The 15689-nt window shown below is 35.6% G+C and overlaps 1 protein-coding gene across 11 annotated transcripts in view; it reads left to right on the top strand.

The window, feature by feature from the left end:
• Positions 1 to 15689, top strand: part of LOC137240952 (sodium- and chloride-dependent glycine transporter 1) — a 56233-nt gene that overhangs the window by 17479 nt on the left and 23065 nt on the right. The window contains exons 1-2 of one of the 11 annotated variants that reach the window (XM_067767985.1): positions 10385 to 10532; positions 13246 to 13680. The exons of 3 other annotated variants lie outside the window; for them this stretch is intronic. The gene's annotated coding sequence lies outside the window, so the exon portion shown is untranslated. 7 more of the 11 variants (XM_067767973.1, XM_067767974.1, XM_067767980.1 and 4 more) reach the window with 7 other exon arrangements.

The raw sequence follows: 15689 nt of genomic DNA, 5'->3' as shown, positions 1-15689 counted from the left end.
CCCTGGTCCACCTTTATGGCGATATCTCGGAAAGGCGTCCACATATAGAACTAAGACCCATGCCCTCTTAAAATACTCATTAACACCTTTCATTTGATACTCATATCGTATAAACAAATTCTAGAGTCACCCCTGGTCCATCTTTATGGCGATATCTCGAAAAGGCGTCCATCTATAGAACTTAAGCCCACGCCCTTTTAAAACACTCATTAATACCTTTCATTTGATACCCATATCGTACAAAATAAACTCTAGAGTCACCCCTGGTCCACCTTTATGGCGATATCTCGAAAAGGCGTCCACCTATAGAACTTAGGCCCACGCCCTTTTAAAATACTCATTAATACCTTTCATTTGATACCCATATCGTACAAACAAATTCTAGAGTCAAGCCTGGGCCACCTTTATGGCGATATCCCTAAATGGCGTCTATCTATAGAAATATGGCCCACTTCCTCTTAAAATACTCTTTAATACCTTCCATTTGATACATATGTCATACAAACACATTCCAGGGTTACCCTAGGTTCTTTTTACAACATGGTGATTTCCCTTACTTTGTCTCCACAGCTCTCAACTAAGTATGTAATGTTCTGTTATACCCGAACTTAGCCTTCCTTACTTGTTTAAATTAAAAAACTTGTTTACATTTTCGAATGAAGAAAAATTTATATTTAAGTTTTATTTTTGCATTCCTTGTGGCAGAGAAACTTACAACGTGCGTTCTTTCAAAGTGACGCCAGGGCCAAAACGACGCAAAAGTCGAATATGTTCGGACCTTAACTTGTTCACACTTTGTATGGAGGAAAATTTGAAAACTTTTTGAACAAAAAACTTATAAAAATTCAAAACGAATTTTGAGTGACTTATACTTTGTTCGATTGAATACTTGAATCGAATTGATTGGGTTTCAAACTAGAGCTGCAAAAGTATATAAATATCGGTACACCGATACCAAGTTCGTGGTGCGATTATCGATGTTTTTTTCTACATATCGAGTACTTTATTCCCATTTCTTATTCCTTTTTCTAGCGGAAGAATTACCAGCGTCTAAAACTTTGGTAAGACAAATAAAACATGAATAAATAAAATTACAGATTTGTGTTTATTTTAGATGAATACCTAACAAGTTGGTGGCTCGGAATATTGAAAAATTCTCACAAAAGTTCAATGTGAAAGTTACGATATTTTTTTCATATTATATACACATATATACATGTATTCGTATATGTAGATATACACGCAACAGAAGACATCATTGAGTTTGAAGACGAAAATTGTGTTGCCAAAAAGCTACGAAGTACAAAGTCAAGCATTTGGACCCATTTTGACAAAATCAGTAATATTATTGCAAAAAATGTTATACAACTAATGGTAATGTCCAATTTATTTCACCATCTAGAACGATCGCATAAAACTGCAAATTTAGATTCACATAGCTCGCCAAATAAGATAAATTTTTATATAAAAAAACATATGAAGATACATCATCACGTAAAAGGCTTTTGCCAGCACCTTACTGTGGTTTAGACACCGCAGACGCTCGACCTATTCCCATAGTGGATGACAAAGGGTGTCGTAACTTTGTATATACCCTCGCTTCGCTGTATAAGCTACCATTGCGGACAACTTTGCAGAATGTGTTTTATGATCATTTCGAAAGTTATGAAGACAATATTACATATATATATACATGTATATATTATATTTACATAAATGTCTGATATATACCTGATATTGCTTTTAAATTGAGTAAGCGCTTTTCACTATAACAAAAAATTCGATATATATCGCGATATATCGATACCCTCCCTCTTAAATATCGAAAATATCGAGTATGCCGAATATCGATACTTTTGCAGCTCTATTTCAAACTGCATAAGCAAGAAAATTAAAAAAAAAACTCAGATTTAAAGCTCAAAATTTTCGTAAATTTTTTTCGAAATTTCAATTTCAGTTACAAAATTTACAGACGTTTTTTTCTTAAAATGTCGAAAACAAAAAAGGGAGAATTCAATTGACGAAATTTGATAACATTTGTCACTGCTATTTTCGTCGCTGCTGTAAATATCACTCATACGCCACACCCGCCCGCAGACAATGGAATATTTTCTTATTGCTTCTTCAGTCTTATACTATTTTCACACAGACGGCTTATTGAATAATAAAGGCAGTTTTCTACATTAAGACACTTATTGAGCTCAATCTTCCCTACAAAATTCGAATCTATAATTATTTCATTAGTAACTAATCGAATGCCTAATGAAGTCAAAAGCACAATGCAACTCTGTTGGCCGCGTTCCGCTCCTTAGTTTTTGGTGTGTTCAGTGCTTAAAAATGTCATTTGTCAAAGTAAATGTCATTGTCATTGTCTGCATGGCGGAACGATACAAGGTGGCCGCATCGAACAGCTGATTATAACCTTTTTTATTTGATTTGATACATCAACTACCGGCGCAGTTCGATTTTGACATTTGTCCATCGAATTTACAAGTACATGGAATTTTTTTTGTTTGTACGTATGTCACCATGCTGTCACCTTGTATCGTTCCGCCATGATTGTCTGTCATATAGCATTGTCATTTTATTCAATTGACATTTCATCCTTCATACTAATCGAGCAGTTACTTCTGTGTGAAAGCAAAAAATTTACGATTTCATTAGAAGGTGAAATGAGATCATTAAGTTTCTGTGTGAAAACAGTATTATACCGTTTTCACACAGAAATTTAATCGAATCACAATTCTATTTAATGAAATAATTAAGTTTCCCTTTTCATACAGGGCCACTTGATTCATTAAGCAAACAGCCGTTTCCTTCTTAACTATAAATACAGTCAAAATAAAATACATGCACAACTAACTATAGATGTAGCACCTAACCAAATATGTGCCTATTTTCGAAAAGGCCATATTAACTTTTGCAGCAAATGCAGGAAAATTTAATTTTAAATTTTTTCGTGTTTTTTCTATTTTTCGTAAATTATTGAAAATAATTTATTTTTGATTGTTATTTGTTACATTGACAATAAAATTCGAAGCACCAAGCAAAACCGACTGGATTTTTCACTCGATTATACTATGTACAAACACACCAAATTGGCAATTTATACCATTTGGGCAATTTATTACGCAATTTATAATATATTAAATTGTAATAATAAATTGTAAATTAAAAAAAAATTCCGTAATAAATTGTTTCAACCTGCAAATGCAACCTTGTAAAGTCTGTTTATTGAGTAGATTTAAACGTCAGTTTTACGCATGGCTCATCTCAGCAGCTGATTTTATTTTTTTCATTTCATTGGAGTAGGGATTGTCAAAAGAAGATGGCAAACTGAAAATGAAACCCAAACATTGAACACATTTTCTTACAACACACACAAATTTCAAAGTTTTATGTTTTCATTGCATTCCATTCGCCTGATACCAATATGCACATTTTGACAATCTGAAGAGAGGTATGTTGTTGCTGTAGAGATGAGCCAAACGGCTGTCAAATTACTGTTGTGTAAGCTAAATTGAGTCGTATATACACCACTCAATTTAAATCGAGGTAGCCTCATTTTTCTGTTTGAACATAGTATTAGGCATTTAATAAAGCAATAATGCGATAATTAAGAATTTGTATTTTGTATGGAAGATTGAGTTCAATTAGGGCTTTAATGTAGAAAACTTTACTAATTATTTCATTAAGCCTCTGTGTGAAATTGGCATTCTTTTCTGAAATAGCGAAAATAAATGCAATATGTTTTTTAGTTAAAAGCAAATATTATAGTCAGATATCACAATGCCCGGGCTGTATCCTTAGATGATACTACTAAAATCATATCACTTTTTACTGAATCTAAAAAACCAAGTCGCGGCTTTGTTATATATAACTAAAATTCTCGTGTCAAATTATTTGTGGTTGAACACCTTCGAAACGGCTTGACCTATACTCATGAAATTTCGTGAGCATATTAAATTGGTCTGAAAATCTGACTATATCTATTTTTCAAAACCCAAAGGGTGGCCCTTAATTTTTTTTCTTTTATAAAATTTTGTGGTTTTATTTTTTATGAAACAGCATTTAAAAATACATATGTACAACCTTATGGGAGTGGAACTGGGACTAGGGCTGGGACTAGGAATAAGAGCTATGGAAGGATAAAAAGAACAAGAGAAGGAGAAAAAGACTGAGAAAGAAATAGGGTTAGATGAAGATAGATATATAGGTATAGATAGAGCCGTGGAGGGATGGTGGGAGGAGAGGGAGCTACAGAGAAAAGAAGGGATGGAAAAGACGTAGAGGGAGAAAGAGTGAATGAAAAGATAAAGAAAAGGGTTGAGAGGGGAAGGAAGAGTTAGAAGTAAACACTTCTTAAAAGTTATGCAGCTAGACCAAAATTAGAGCAGAACAACGTCTGTCGGGTCTGCTAGTACATACTTATATAATATATTACTGTAAATTCAGAATTTAATTTAAGATGAAAAAATATTACAAAAAAAGGACTTAAAATTTTGACTTTCACGATAAGCGTGTGAATATGTAATAAATTGGCAAGCAAACAAAGTATTTAATCTTATGTATGCTAAAGGCAAACTCTATACTCTATGGAATGCCACAAAAATACAACAAAACTGATCTTAATCACAACAAATTAAAAGAAAAAAAAAACAAATTGTAAACAACAACAGAAAAATTAAACGAAGTATTCAATAGCGCCGCTGATCAGTAAACAAAGAGACGTTTAAAAAATGTTGTTAATAAAAGTTAATGTGCAAGTGGACAATTACATTTACACGCATACATATTGTGACGAATATTAGCACCGCTAAGGGATACTATCATCTCTAAGCCAATAATAAGCAGTGACTTGTATGCACATCAACAGGTCAGTCATTATGTCTATACATATGTCCATAGAAGCAGCGGAGAGCACAAACACATGCATATATCTGAGATACTCCCAAAAGTAGGCAATCATCTGTGGAAGTATCACTCACATATACAAAGAGTATAAAAGCAGCAGCTCTCCTAAAGTGAACAAAATATATATTATAAAATATGTATATATTTTATTAAATCGGTTGTCAAGACTGTGATGCCGAGCAACGGCAATTGATTATTAGTACTGTCGGAATGGATGTGATTTCGATCAGCTGATGTATATTTAGCACACAATAAGTAGGGCTGCGATGTGTGGGAGGTTGGAATGGACGTGATCCTAAGCCACCCACCCAAATCATTGCGTATTTAGGTCAGTAGATATTTTTTTATTACATGTAGTGAGTGAGACGTATCCTTGAATCCTTGAGTAGTCCCACGGAAGGAATTGCTTTTGAACCGACTCTAATTTGTCGCAGTGGGTCTGGTAACGAGGGTTCCAGATTATCGAAGCGTATTCCAATATTCGCCTCACCAAAGATATAACCATAGTTTTAGTAATATATGGATCATCAAATTCTTTAGACCATCCTTTGACGAACGCCAAAGTCCCTTTGGCTCTCTTCACGCAACCTTCTATTTGCAATTTAAAGTGAAGTTTAGAGTCCATCGTAACGATAAGGTCTACGAAGCTAATGTTTTGATGAATTGTATAATCATCAATCATATACTCGTAGGGTTGGTAGGATTTCCTTGTGAAGCACATGAACCTGCACATCGTGACATTATATTTACACTACACCATTCAACTAGGCTATTCAGATCCCATTTTAGATTTGATCTATCCACTAGTGAGCGGATAGACATAACAAGTTTGACATCATCAGCGTACATTAGCGGCTGGCAGTGCTTCAAAACATTTAGAAGGTTATTAATAAACAGTAGAAACAGCACTGGACCATGGTGGCTGCCTTGAGGAACACCAGAAGTAACATCAATAGTATCTGACCTACAGTTATTAAATATAACTGTTTGTTTTCTATCCATCAATTATGAAGACATCCAAGCTAGATACAAAGTCGGGAAGCCAAATCGATCATTTGAACAGAGGAAATGAATGGGAAACTTTATCAAAAACTTTACTAAAATCAGTATAAATTACATCAATTTCGCTGTTAACCTTAAATCTGTTCAGTACATAAGTTGTGAACTCAAGCAAGTTACTTCAAACTGAAAAAAAAGAGGAAAAGTTCGGTTTGATGTTGAATGAGGACAAAACGATATACCTGCTGTCCTCCAGCAATGAGTCAGTAAAATAGTAAAAGACTTAGTTTATTTGGGAAATAGCATTAATACCAGCAACAATATCAGCTTTGAAATCCACCAAAGAATAACTCTTACCAATAAATGCTAATTTGGACTATGTAGACAATTGAAAAGCAAAGTCCTCTCTAGGCAAAGGAAAATTATGCTCTACAAGTCACACCATATGATGCAGAAGAATGTAAGTTAGTTAGTATATATTTATTTTAACAAATCAGAATACAGCTTATGACTAAAGCTACTAAGAAAATCGAACAAACATATAAATAAAATAAATATATAAAAGTACAAAATTGCGACAATAACAGAATTTGTTGCGTGTCGCACTGCATGTTAAATAAATTGCTTACAAGGTATGAGAATGCGTTTAATATTAAGTTCCTGAATTTAATGCTGTCTGCAAGAAACTTGGCAAGAGAGTCGAAATTATATCCATTTAAAATAGCAATGACCTTTGCCATATCTAAAGTTCTTTCCCTAAAATAGAGCAAACGGATATTGTTATATATAGGACATGAACCAATAACGTGAAAAACGTCTTCTGCTACCTGCAAGTAACACACTGTGCAAAAAAGAGACGATATATTTTTGTAAGATCTTGCGTTTAGGTTCAGCAAACCTCCCCTTGCACGTAGAATTAAGCTAACGACATAAGCGGTGAAATCATCCGTGAAATATGAACTCTCTAATGGCACTAACATAGGGTACAGATCGTGGATAGTAGACTTTTGAGCCATTTCTAGGAACGTAGTCGTATTACTCTCAGCAAGGCGATCTAAAAGCGAAGACGTGAAAACCTGAATAATAGCTATTGAAAATTCCGTAATGAAAGGTAAATTAACTCTGTTAGCGAGTTCTTTCCAAACGTTTGCCCAAGAGATCCCCAACTTGGCTGACTCCACTGCCAAGATGCGAGGTAGTCTTTCATGAGTAAGTCTGAGACAAGGAGCAATATAAGGCATGTGTAGACGGAGCGTGTGTAAATATAGGGGTTGCAAACCTGTTTCTAGATGCAGCATGTAATTTGGCGTGTTAGAGCGAAGGAAACTAAAAAATCTAAAGAGTCTCTCGACTTGATCGAAATGGGCGACTCCCCATACTTGTGCGCCATAAAACATGATGGACCTGGAAGCAGCCTCAAAGATTTTTATTTTCTGGCTCAAACAGATACGGGGGTTGTTAATGTAGCTCAACCAAGTTGCGTTAATAGCGTTTTTAGCATCCACCAACTTTGAATCTAAGTGCTTATTAAAAGATAACTGACAAGTGAGGAGAACACCTAAGTATTTGTATTCGTTAATTATTTCAATGTCTTCGCTGCCATAAGACCATTTCCAGGATACAGGCATCCTACCACCTTTCCTAAATATCATGATTTTCGACTTGCTCAGGTTGACAGTTAGTGCCCATTGGCTACAGTAGTCGCAAAGGGAGTTTATCATTTCCTGAAGCTGTTCAGGAGATTCAGCAAGTAGGACCAAGTCATCCGCATACATACGGACCTTTACCTTACTGTTATCAACCATGACGCCCCGCACAGATAATCATTCAAGTCATTTAAGTATAAAGAAAATAAAATCGGACTTAAAAGGAAGCCTTGACGGACCCCATGATCTGCAAGGATAGATTCGGACAGTTTGCCGTCGAACAAAACCTTACAAGATGTATTAGCGTAGATAAGACTAAAAATTTCAATCATATGAGTAGAAATACCATAGGAGGCTAGTTTGTAAAATAGCATATTGCGGGGAATCGTATCAAAAGCACACGAGAAATCTACAAAGAAGGCAAAAGTTCTTCTGTTGTGTGAAAAATTTACATTGACAATACTTGAAAGCACAAAGATATTGCCCACTTTCGAATATCCCCTGCGAAACCCTGCTTGGGACTCATCCAAGATATTGTTACAATCGATCCAAGCATTTATGCGGTTCAGTAAGAGTCCAGAGAAGATTTTGTAGATAGTACCTAAAAGAGACAAACCTCTGTAATTTGTGGTAGTATTAGGGTCACCGTTTTTGAAAAGAGCGATCAAGATTGCTGAACTGAAAGAGGAAGGGATCTGCTTTCTCACGTATATCAAATTTAGAAGCGCCAGCAGTTCATTGAGGAAACACTGCGGGCCAAATTTATAAAACTAATAACATACGCCATCCTGCCCTGGGGTTTTATTGCATTTGGTACTATCTATAACCACTTGAAGTTCCCAGTAGTAGAAACGAGTATCAATAAAGGGGTCAGTACGCTGAGGCATAGCCCAGTGTACACACGAGTCAATGTTATGGCGAAAAAGAAGATCCTTGAAGTGGGAATAGAAGTCATGGATTTGAAGGTTGGAGCTTACTTTACAGCGGACCTTTTTGAGAGAGTTTTCTAAACGCCACCAATCGCTTGAATTTGTAACAGTGTTCAGCTGTTCAGTATCGTTGCATCTCCGCTCTAGTTTCTTCCGGTTGCAAAGCGTAATATACTCTTTACGCAGAGCGAGATGTTTAACCCTATCGCGTTCAAAATTCCTCTTTCTCAGTATATTTAAAGCCTGCATTACCTTTCTGCGTACGCTTGAGCACTGGCTGTCATACCACTCATTTTTCGGCGAGAAACGATAGTTTCCTTTGGCGATTTGTGCTGCCGACTTGACTCGTTATTGCAGGAACTAGCGATAGCCTCCTTGTATTTTTCCACACTGCGCGGTTTCCATGAGGGTCTGGCAGAAGATGAAGGCCCGACAAAGTCGGTAGTATACACGCGACCGTGGAAATTCATAACGATCAGCATATGATCCGAGAAGTATTTTGATCCTACAGAAAAACTATCGATTAGGCCCAAAATTTCAAAAGAACAGATAGCATAATCGATCACTGTACGGCCAACCCCACCGCAAAAAGTAAATTCACCACTCAGATCTCCATTCACCCTACCATTTAAAATAACCCCACCAAAGTCTTCAGCCAAACTAAGAACTTGTTTGCCTTTATTATCTACTACCGAGTCCTTGGAAACACGTGAGTCACAGATATGAGACACTCCAGATAATGCTTCCTTTCCTACTACTTGGGATGAGCCTACACGGAAATTAAGGTCACCAAAAATGCAAAATGACATTTTCTAGAAAATTTAGGCAAACAAGCAACCACCACTAGCACGGTCAGCCTTATATGCTTTGGTTGCATTTATCCAATATAACTGATATTCTTTAAAAAGGTGAAAGAACTTTGATCTATCCTCAGCCAAAACATGTGTTTCAAATAAAAAGAAAATATCAAAACTTCGAATGTAATTAAAAGCATCCTTAAATTAAAATTTGCTATTCAAGTTAGCTATATTATATGACAAAACCGAGAGATCATCAAAAACTTCCCTAGAACACGATACATCGACATCATTTCAGGAAAATACTGAAAAAGTCTGATCTAAACCTAAATAACTACTACTTAAAAATCCTAGTTTTTTGACGTAAAAGCTCTCCTGAGCAGGTCCGGGAAATTAGTTGGAAGATCGGAAATAGCGCTCCCATAATATTCCTTCAACACAGAGTCAGCCGGCTCGTTACCGCACATTAACGCATGGTCAGCTGAGAATCGGAACCACTTGTTGTTGACACGCATCGTATTATTATACGCAAGTGCCTTCTTAGAGCGATCTAGGGCAAATAAGTCCTTCTTAAGCTGTAGGAGAGCTTTTTTTTGCAAGCGCTGATGCTCGCCGAGGTCCAGATGCAGAAGAATGTACCATGACAATATCAGATGAGGCGGCCCTGGGAGTGTTAGAGAGGAAAGTTTTTCGAGAGATTGACGTAACTCGATGCGAAAAAGTACGACCTTCTAGGTGCATGTGAATGTGACTGACTGCGACGCAAAGAGTCACGATGACATACAAAATCTGGGATTAGGAGACTTTTCGGTGTATACGAAGCTAATATTTTAAGTAATTCTGGCACTTGCGTCTCGTCCATGTACATATCTATGGAAATACGTATGGAAAACAATCAAATCATACGCTAAACAGCGTAAATAGCTGTTTTCACCTACTCTTCGCATCTCAGTCCTACATAATAAATCAAGCCGAAAACACAAATGCTGACGCTACGTAAATTCCAACAATGCCTATCAACGTATTTCACACAAAAACAATCCAAACCAAGTATTTGCTTATTTTGTTGAAAAAAGAAACTTTGATGTTTCAGTTCATTCGAAAGCAGCGTCCAGAACGCAACAAAGTTATATCAAGCACGGAAACGGCCACAACGCGACGTTATTGGGGCGCGCACTAAGCTCAAACGTTACTACTACATAAACTAAATCAAATTATAAGTTTTCCCACGAATTTCCATTTAATTTGTATGCCCAATTGGCATTAATTGCAGGCAGTTTGTGCCGTCAAAATCTGTTTTTTTTTTTTAATTTTTCGTCGTTTTTGTGTGACTTTGTGTGAATTTGTTTGATTTTTTTGTTTTTTTTTTTTTTATTTGGTGAGCATTGTGCCCACTGTTTGGCATGAGATGTGTTTTTAATTTCGCTGCAATTAGCACATTCCATAAAATTTTGTTTGGAAATATATCAAAATATGAAAAATAATAAATTTGCATGCGAAATCGAAAATCGAAACGGTGAAACGCGTAAATGTTGATAGGAAGTGAGTGCAAAAATTTGGCCTTACTCACATAATTTTGAATTTTTATGGTTTCATCAAAAAACAATTAAGGAAGGTTAAGTTCGGGTGTAACCGAACATTACATACTCAGTTGAGAGCTATGGTGACAACATAAGGGAAAATAACCATGTAGGAAAATGAACCGAGGGAAACCCTGGAATGTGTTTGTATGAAATGCGTATCAAATGAAAGGCATTAAAGGTATTTTATGAGGGAGTGGGCCATAGTTCTACAGGTGGACGCCATTTAGGGATATAGCCATAAAGGTGGATCAGGGTTGACTCTAGAATGCGTTTGTACGATATGGGTATCAAACGAATGGTGTTAATGAGTATCTTAAAAGAGAGTGGGCCTTAGTTCTATAGGTGGTCGCCTTTTCGAAATATCGCCATAAAGGTGGACCAGGGGTGACTCTAGAATGCATTTGTACGATATGGGTATCAAATGAAAGGTGTTAATGAGTATTTTAAAAGGGAGTAATCCTTAGTTCCATAGGTGGACGCCGTTTCGAGATATCGCCATAAAGGTGGACCAGGGGTGACCCTAGAATTTGTTTGTACAATATGGGTATCAAAAGAAAGGTGTTAATGAGTTTTTTAAAAGGGAGTAATCCTTAGTTCCATAGGTGGACGCCGTTTCGGGATATCGCCATAAAGGTGGGTCAGGGGTGACTCTAGAATTCGTTTGTGCAATATGGGTATCAAACAAAAGGAGTTAATGAGTATTTTAAAAGGGAGTGGGCCTTAGTTCTATAGGTGGACGCCTTTTCGAGGTATCGCAATAAAGGTGGACCAGGGGTGACTCTAGACTTTGTTTGTACGATATGGGTATCAAATTAAAGGTATTAATGAGAGTTTTAAAAGGGAGTGGTGGTAGTTGTATATCTGAAGGCGTTTTCCAGATATCAACCAAAATGTGGACCAGGGTGACCCAGAACATTATCTGTTGGATACCGCTAATTTATTTATATATGTTATACCTGCCAAGATTTTAAGGGTTTTTATTTCCCCCTGCAGAACTTTTTCATTTTCTTCTACTTAATATGGTAGGTGTCACAACCATTTTATAAAGTTTTTTCTAAAGTTATATTTCGCGTCAATAAAACAATCCAATTACCTTACCATGTTTCATCCCTTTTTTCGTATTTGGTATAGAATTATGGCATTTTTTTCATTTTTCGTAATTTTCGATATCGAAAAAGTGGGCGTGGTCATAGTCGGATTTCGTTCATTTTTTATACCAAGATAAAGTGAGTTCAAGTAAGCACGTGAACTAAGTTCATTAAAGATATGTCGATTTTTGCTGAAGTTATCGTGTTATTATTTTTATTTATCGTGTTAACGGCCATGCGGAAGGACAGACGGACGACTGTGTATAAAAACTGGGCGTGGCATCAACCGATTCCGCCCCTTTTCACAGAAAACAGTTAACGTCATAAAATCTATGTCCCTACCAATTTCAAAAGGATTGGTTAATTTTTGTTCGACTTATGGCGTTAAAAGTATCCTAGACAAATTAAATGAAAAAGGGCGGAGCCACGCCCATTTTTAAATTTTCTTTTATTTTTGTATTTTGTTGCACCACATCATTACTGGAGTTGAATGTTGACATAATTTATTTATATACTGTAAAGATATTAAATTTTTTGTTAAAATTTTACTTAAAAAAAATTTTTTTTTTAAAAGTGGGCGTGGTCCTTCTCCGATTTTGCTAATTTTTATTAAGCGTACATATAGTAATAGGAGTAACGTTCCTGCCAAATTTCATTATGATATCTTCAACGACTGCCAAATTACAGCTTGCAAAAGTTTTAAATTACCTTCTTTTAAAAGTGGGCGGTGCCACGCCCATTGTCCAAAATTTTACTAATTTTCTATTTTGCGTCATAAGTTCAACTCATCTACCAAGTTTCGTCGCTTTATCTGTCTTTTTTAATGAATTATCGCACTTTTTCGGTTTTTCAAAATTTTCGATATCGAAAAAGTGGGCGTGGTTATAGTCCGATTTCTTTCATTTTAAATAGCGATCTGAGATGAGTGCTCAGGAACCTACATACCAAATTTCATCAAGATACCTCAAAATTTACTCAAGTTATCGTGTTAACGGAGGACGGACGGACGGACATGGCTCAATGAAATTTTTTTTCGATCCTGATTATTTTGATATATGGAAGTCTATATCTATCTCGATTCCTTTATATATGTACAACGAACCGTTATCCAATCAAACTTAATATACTCTGTGAGCTCTGCTCAACAGAGTATAAAAATTTGAAGGTCAAGGTTTAGCCAGAGAGTTTCACACAAATAAATTTTTTTTTTTAATAAGTGCATTTAAAAAAATTTCAGTTTTACAAAAAAAAAAGTTGATTTAAAATCGTATATTCGTTGAACTTTCTAGGGTCAAGAAAATGTTGAAACCCAGAATAGTTTTTAGAAAAAATAAAAACCAAAGCCGTGAAATACTTTCGTAGTCACGTCTAATATAAAACAACCGGTTCAAATATAAGCAGTTCCAAAAATTAAGCCCCTTTCCGAAAGTGAAACAGATGCACAGAAATTAAAGGAGTTTTTAGACGAGTAAATTTACCAATCGGAGTCTTCACGTTCCACTTTCAATTGCCTTGAAGTGCGTTCGTTTGAATTTCAAAATATCTACCGAAGCTTCGCTCACGTAAAAGAGCCCTAAACAGTGGAGAGAAATAGGTATCTTAGATACCGGAAACAAAAACACAACCGGCTCCATGAAAGCAATCGATTTAAAAAAAAAAAAACGATTTTAAAGAAGTAATTGATTTCAAGAAAGTTATTGTTAACCAAAAATTTGTGGATGCAGGTAAGTAATAGGTTTCAAAAAAGTAACCGGTTGCAAAAATGTAATCGGTTACGAACAAGTGACCAAATTCAAGAAAGTAACCCAATCCAAAATAGTAAAAAAATTCCGAAAAAATTAAGCAGTTCCAAGCAAGGTATCGATTTCGCAAGATTTACAAAGTCGAGTTGCAAAAGTATAACCATTTCCGAAAAAACAACAGATTTCAAAAATTAATCGGTTCGAAAAACTTCACCGGTTTCAAAAAAACCGAGGGTTTCAAAAACGTAACGGGTTCCAAAAATGTATTGATTCAAAAAAAGAAGCTGATTGCAACAAAGCAACCACTTTAAAAAATTTAATAAAAAGTGCCAAAAAATTTAGCGAATTCAAAAGTAATCAGTTTCAAAAATGTAACAGATAGCAAAGAATCAAAGTGATATCAAATCAAAAAAAAATTACGGACTCCAAATATATAACCTATTCGAAAAGTTACCAAATCCAGAAAGTAAAAGATTCCAAATGAGTAATCGTTTTCAAAAAAGTAACCCGACCAATATAAGCAATAGTTTTCAAAAAATTAACCGATTCCAAAAATAGTGCCCGTTCCAAAAAGTAACGGGTTCCGAAAAGTAACCGGTTCCGAAAAGTAACCAAAACCAAATACGTACCTGGTTCTAATTAAGTAATCGGAACCGATTGAACCGAGTGAAATTCGTTGCAAGAAAGGAAGTAGTTGAAATCCCTACAAAAAGATTTTTTTTAGGATGAGACGTAAATAAAATTTCGTTTAAATTAATTGAATTTCAAATAGGTGGCCACCTTGCCAAATGTTTTCCAATAACTAAATTAGAGCTCGGTTATATCGTTATTCAGGCAAGTGGCGATCTGCAAGGAGATAAATACGCAATCGTATGGGGAAAAAACAGTGATACTGCTATGAAATTGTCTAGCATTTATTCCAAAATAATCTCGAAATAGTTCAAAATGGCTATGAATCAAGTTCCCAAGATAGACTGACCGCAATAGACTCGAAGTAATCCTTGCCACAATTATGCCGAAATAAATCCGGAAGCGATCTCGACATGGCACTGAAAATAATACCGAAATAGTGCGTAAATAAACGTGAAATGGGCCCGAGTTAATTCAGAATAAGTCCTGAGTAAATTTTTTTTAAATGGCCCCGAAATATGACCATAATAATAATATTAATGCGCGATACACCTTCCATAAAATTAGACCTGAGCTTATTCTCCAATCTGTGGTGTGCAATTTTTTCATTTTTCTAGAGAAAAATTGTCAGATGTATTGTCATGTTAGTTTTACCTTCGGGGACGTTTGTAAAGTTAGGCCATTATTAGTCCCAAAATTGTCCTTAAATGTTCCAGAAGCAGTTGTGAAATTGTTCCAAGATTACCCTGAAATTATTCCGCAATAGTTCCAAAATCACTCCAAAAAGATTCCGAAATTTTCCAGAAATCAGCGTCGCAATGCTTTCTCTTAGGTGGCAGCCATTTTAAAAATTGGTTTTTGGAATGCGACATGAATTACCATTCATTTGAAATATATTGTTTTTAAATTGAAATTATCCGAAAACAGTCTATAAAGAAATTTGGAAGCCATCCCGTAGTGTTAAAATGATCCCGAAATTGAACCTTAAAAAACTCAATATAAACCCAAAATGGACTAGACATGAAAATGAAACTTCTCTGAAGTGATCTGAAATGGTTTTCACTCTGTGACGACGACGTATCTAGCTACAAAAATCAAATAGATGGCAACTCTGTATTGAAACACATTATACGCATATATTTAAGTATGGTTTGGTGTAAATTTCTTCATATTTATTTTCTTTGTCCTTCTTTATCTTCCTTGTTTTCAAAATTCTTCTCATTTGCTGTTTTGATTTTGTTTATGTCCAATCATAAATTTTTTTGTCGGTGATCATATCTACCTTAACCTGTTGTTGTTGTAGCGATAGGGACACACCCCAAAGGCCCTGGGGAACGTTATCGATGTTGAAGGTCCTTTGC

This window comes from Eurosta solidaginis, chromosome 2 (genome assembly GCF_040869045.1).
Source record: "Eurosta solidaginis isolate ZX-2024a chromosome 2, ASM4086904v1, whole genome shotgun sequence".
In the NCBI taxonomy this organism is placed as follows: Eukaryota; Metazoa; Arthropoda; class Insecta; order Diptera; family Tephritidae; genus Eurosta; species Eurosta solidaginis.
Note: the sequence above shows the minus strand (reverse complement) of the source record. Positions and strands in the feature narration are given on the sequence as shown.